Source organism: Phocoena phocoena, chromosome 5 (assembly GCF_963924675.1).
Source record: "Phocoena phocoena chromosome 5, mPhoPho1.1, whole genome shotgun sequence".
Taxonomy (NCBI): domain Eukaryota; kingdom Metazoa; phylum Chordata; class Mammalia; order Artiodactyla; family Phocoenidae; genus Phocoena; species Phocoena phocoena.
Genome location: NC_089223.1, coordinates 20,187,750 through 20,193,354, shown reverse-complemented (window position 1 = coordinate 20,193,354; position 5,605 = coordinate 20,187,750).

Here is a 5,605-nt window from a genome sequence, read left to right as displayed (position 1 = left end):
AATCAGCTATACTCAATATGCGGCTTCTATTTCATGGCCTAAGGTGGTTGTTCCAGCTCCTGCCAAGACGTATCTGGGAATGGGGAATGGAAAAACAGTATACCTCTTCTTTTTAAGGGCATGTCACAGAATTTGCAGCCATCATTTCCACTTATAGCCCATGGGCCAAAATGTAGTCACATGGCCAGACCTCCAAGGGAAGCTAGGAAATATAGTCCTTGACTGTGTAGCAATGTACCAAGCCAAAACTTGGGGGTTCTAATACTAAAGGATGAGGGAGAAGAAGGGACACTGAGAGACAATAGCAGTCTCTGCCATAATAGACTAGATTATCTATTCCTGCATTACAAATCAACCACAAAATTTAATGGCTTAAGACAATAATGATTTATTATTTCTCACCATGCTGTGTTTTGGCTAGAAAGTTTTTCTGTTGGTTTTCTCTGGGCTCATTCACATGGCTCCCTTCACATGGTCTTTCATCCCAGACTTATTCACAGCATAGTGGCCCAGGGCAGTGTTCCAAAAGGTGAAAAGAACTGTAAAGCCTTTCTAAACCTCATCCAAAGAAGTTGCACAGTCACAGCTACTGCATTCTGTGGTCAAAACAAGTCCCAAGGCTAGCCTAGATTCAAGAAATGGGGAAATAAACTACTTTTTGTTAGTTAAGGTGGCAAAGGCACATTGCAAAAAGGCATAAACAAAGGAGGCATGATTCATTGTGAGCAAATATTGTAACAGTCTAACATGACTTTTTACACTTATATGTGTATGTAAATTTTTGTTTGCATATTCAAAGAAATGTAATTAAGTAGTTATAATGAGTTAAATTCATGGTGAGCAGATACAAATATGACCACATCACTCTCTTGCTTATTATTGCCTTACAGATTAAAGCCCAAGCCCCTTAGCCTGTACCACTTCTACTGTATTATACTGTCTCCCAGGAAATGTAATGAAAACCAAGCAGAAAGATAAGTCCTTTCTAGCTGAAGTTGTTGGGCTTCAAGTAAGTTGTGGAATCTGAACTGGGCGTTGAAGGAAGAAGTGTTTGAATTGATGGAGAAGGGCAAGTAGGCATAACCAGTAGTTCCTAATCTTATTAGGACCACCCTTTTAAAAAACTGAAATACAGCATACTGCATAAATAAATGAAGTATCTATCATAAACTAAAAATATCCCTCTATCCATCACCCAGGAAATAGAATATCACCAGTTACATGGAAACCTCTTATGTGACCTCCCAGTAACAATCCTGCCCGTCCTCCCCAAGTGTAACCACTCATTCTAATTTCTAACTATAGATTAGTTTTGCCTGGTTTTGAATCATACATGAAAGAGAGTAAATATGCATTTCACCATTATATTTGTAAGATTCATCTGTTGTTTGTAGAAGTAGTTTGTTCGTATTCATTGCTATATTCCATTATGTGGATAAAATAAATATATCCATTCTGTTGTAGCTATTTGGGTTTTTTCTACTTTGGGGCTACTAACAAATAATGGTACCACAAGCATTCTTTCATATGTCACTTGGTGTACGTGGGCAGACATTTCTATTGAGAGAGTACATAGGGTTAAAATTCCTTGGTCATTGAGGTAGATTCACACTGTAAAGAATGACAGTTTTCCAAAGTTTATGTTTTTTATATCCTCACCAGCAGTATATGAAAGTTTCATGTTCTCCACACCCTAGGCAACACTTAGTATTGTCAGTTTTGTTTTTTTTTTTAAGCCATTCTGATAGGTGTGTAGTGGTATCTCATTTGGCATTAATTTGCATTTACCTGATGTCTATTGAGCTTGAACACCATCTTACATTATTTGCCATTTGGGGATCCTCTTTTTTTTTTAAGTGCTTGTTCAAGTCACTTATCCATATTTCTGTTGGGTTGTCATTCTTTTCCTTATTGAACTTTAGGACTTCTTTATGTACTCTGGATATGAGTTCTTGGTCAAATATATGTGCACCAAATATCCTTTCCCATAACATGGTTTGTCTTTTCATTTCCTTAATAGCATCTTTTGGAAAAAAGTTCTTAAGTTTAATATATTTTACCAATCTTTTCCTTTCTTATTTTGAGTGTGCATTCTATTTCTTTTTATAACCCTAATTGATAGATTAATTGGTACCAGGAGTTATCACAGGAAATGGATCCTCACAATGGGCTTCTGGGATTGGCTTATATGCACACATACACACACATATGTAAAATCAATCACAAGGATAACCTCATTGCTATAGGTACAGGGACCACAGGTTATAATCCATGGCTTACAGTACTGTTGTGATGACCATTAATAGCATGGGATGGAGTGAAGATGGAGGGGAGGGGAGAGAAAGTATCACCATGGTAATCATAGTAATTATAAAGATTCTGAACCCACCAGGCTTCTCTTATGGTCCTAAACACATTGTACATAGGAAAAAGAAAAATATGAAAACTATTAATATATAGTTGAGAATGCTTGTAGGGGATCAGAACTCCTCCACTGTAGCTTTGAAGGAGTCCTTCATCTTCTGTAATCAGTAAGCAGATAAGGTAGATTCGTAGTACTAATTAAATGCTCAGTTCTTCCAGTTTTCTTACACTAAGGTTAGCATTGATGGGAAAGGAGTGGGCCCTGAGACACAGAATGGGGATAGTTGGGCAGACAAGAATGAAGCTGAGAACTCTGAACCTTCATATTCCCCTGAACTTCCTTTGTTCTCAGAGGAAACCAGCCTCCTCTGCATAGAGGCTTTCAGTGACTACATTTGGGGCAGCTCTCTTATAAGTTGATTCCTATTGTCCTCAGAATTTACCCTCACCACCTCCCAGTTCCATCCCAACATAGCCTCCCCATCAGGGAAGTATGCATCCTGCTCTGGCAAGAGACTACATACAGAGGAGTTTAAGACCTTGTCGTTTTGACCAGCAGGAACCTGGGGAGTATATATAGAAGTGGGTTCTAAGGGTGTTACACCGAGGGAAAGTAGACATAAGGTTTAATCAAGGCAAACTTACCTGAGAATTAAGATTTAATATGTTGGCATTAATAGTTTGCTAGGATGAGCCTTGGACTCAGTAACTGCCTACAAATAATAAATGGCTCCCAAAATAAAAAATAAAAATAAACGGCCTACAAATAAAATTTGAAATAATGATTTCAGAATATCAGAAATCCCCTGGCATACCATAGAGGAAGGAGTACAATGGCTCCTTAGCCATCCTCAACTTTCACCAAGTCATTAAAAAATGCATTGGTGGGGCTTCCCTGGTGGCGCAGTGGTTGAGAGTCCGCCAGCCGATGCAGGGGACGCGGGTTCGTGCCCTGGTCCGGGAAGGTCCCACATGCCGCGGAGCGGCTGGGCCTGTGAGCCATGGCCACTGAGCCTGCGCGTCCGGAGCCTGTGCTCCGCAACGGGAGAGGCCAAGACAGTGAGAGGCCCGCGTACGAGGAAAAAAAAAAAAAAAAAGCATTGGTGATGGGAGTACCAGCATTCCCAAAGAGCTCTGAAGTGGCTCTCCTTTGTTTGCAAAAATGATGGTGATGAAAGCTGTGGTAGAATTGAGTTTCCTGATCTCAGTGGGAATAAAGAAGCCTAAAGTGGTAGAGATCATATGATAGCATACAACCGTCAGAGACAAGGTGGGCACAATTACCATAATAAGCCAAAAAACGAAAATGTGAACAAGAGTGTTTTGACCCACAGGGAAGAGTAGTAATGGATAATAAATGATCTTGAGGTCCCTGGAAATAAAATAGATTAACCTATTAACGTGCTGCTTGACATATTTAGATGGAAAAATTCTGAGATGTAGACTAACTTGTGTTATTACAGTTAAATTGGTACTTCCTGATGATCGGGATAGATTTGGTCCTTTAGAGGAGGAACCTGCAATGCAGCCACAGTGGTATAACCATGAATCTTCCCCTAACCCAGTGGTTTCCAAACTTGTCTGCACATAAGAACACCTCAGAATTCTAAAGCCAGGGGCACACCCCAAGCCAATTAACTCATATAAGTTCTGTGGGTGAGACCCAGGCACTTGTATTTTTAAAGCTCCCCAGGTAATTCCAGTGAGCAAGTTAGGGAATCACTGCCCTAATCCTTCTCCGGTGGCTATTTATTGGTTAAATAGGGGGCCTAAGAAAGTCAAGTGACAGATGGAGTCCTGGCCAGAGTCTAGCTAACAGCCCAGAGAGACCCACACTGGTTATTTCTCCAGCCCCAGATGTGTAGTAAGAATAAATATATTTTAATAATTGAAGCAATCTTCATTTTGGTTTTCTGACCAATAGATTGAGCATTATGGTAGGAAGGACTACATAGAAGTTCAGAACTGCTTGTTACCACTCCCTCCCAAGACAGTAAAAGAAAAGCAGTACAGAAGTTAGTGCCCCCATGCGGGCATGGTGATTCGTACCAGATTCCCATTTAAATTCCCTGTGTGGTAACCAGATGGGTAGTGAGAAATGACAGTGGATTGTTGCAAAGCTTAATCAGGTGGGGTGCCAACTGCAGCTGTCCAGGTGTGGTACCTGCACTGGAGGAAGTTAGTACAGACTGCGACCTGGTACACAGGTACGGATCTGGAAACGCGCTCTGCCCCGCCCCCACCCGATTCCGGTCAGGAAAGAAAGCCAAAAGCAGATTGCGTTTAACTGGCAGGGACAACAGTACACCCTGTCTTGTCTCAGGGCTGTGTCAGCTTTCCTGTTGTCTCTATGGTATGGAGGGACCTTGACCATATCATTGTACCATAGACTATCACACTGGTCTATTACAGCAATGAAATTATGTTAAATGACCCTAATGAGCAGGCAGTAGCAAGCATTCTGCATGATTTGATAAGACATATGCCTGCCAGAAGATGCAAGATAAACCCTGCAAAACTTCCAGGACCTGCACCGAGTTTCTAGGGGTGCAGTGGCCTAAGACATGTTAGGATATCCATTCAAATAAATGACAGGTAGTTGTGTTTTCTACCATTATAACAAAGAAGAAGGAAAAAATGTGTAGCAGGCCTTTTGGGGTTCTGGAGGCAACAAAATAAAGTATATTAGGGTGACCTGCTCTTATCTGTTTTCAGATAACTATAAGACTACGTGTTTTGAGTGGGGCCCAGAGCAAACTGTCTTGCCAGTTGGGCCTTATGATTGGGCAGATCCAGTGGTATTGGAAGTTCATGTGTTAGAGATGTTAAATGAAGCCTTGGGTAAGTTCCAATAGGGGAATTACAACATAAACCCTTTGGTTTTGGAGTAAGGATGTATCTGCCTCAGCCAACAACATTTTGTTTTGTTTCTTTGAAAAGCACCTCCTGATTTGCTCCTGCTACCTGGTAGAGACGGAACACCTGATCATGGGACATCAGGTGACCATGTGAATAATAAAACCACCCATCATGAACTGGTGTTATCTGATTCACCGAACCATACAACTGGATGAGCACAGAAGCAGTCTACTCCCTATGAGACTGGGACACGGCTACAATTAAACTAAATGAGCAGGTGACTCAGACTCCTATAGTCCCTGACTCTATTCCTTCAGCACTTCCCCCCAAACCCATATAAATTGGCTTCATGAGGAGTTCTTTCTGACCAATTAATGTAAGA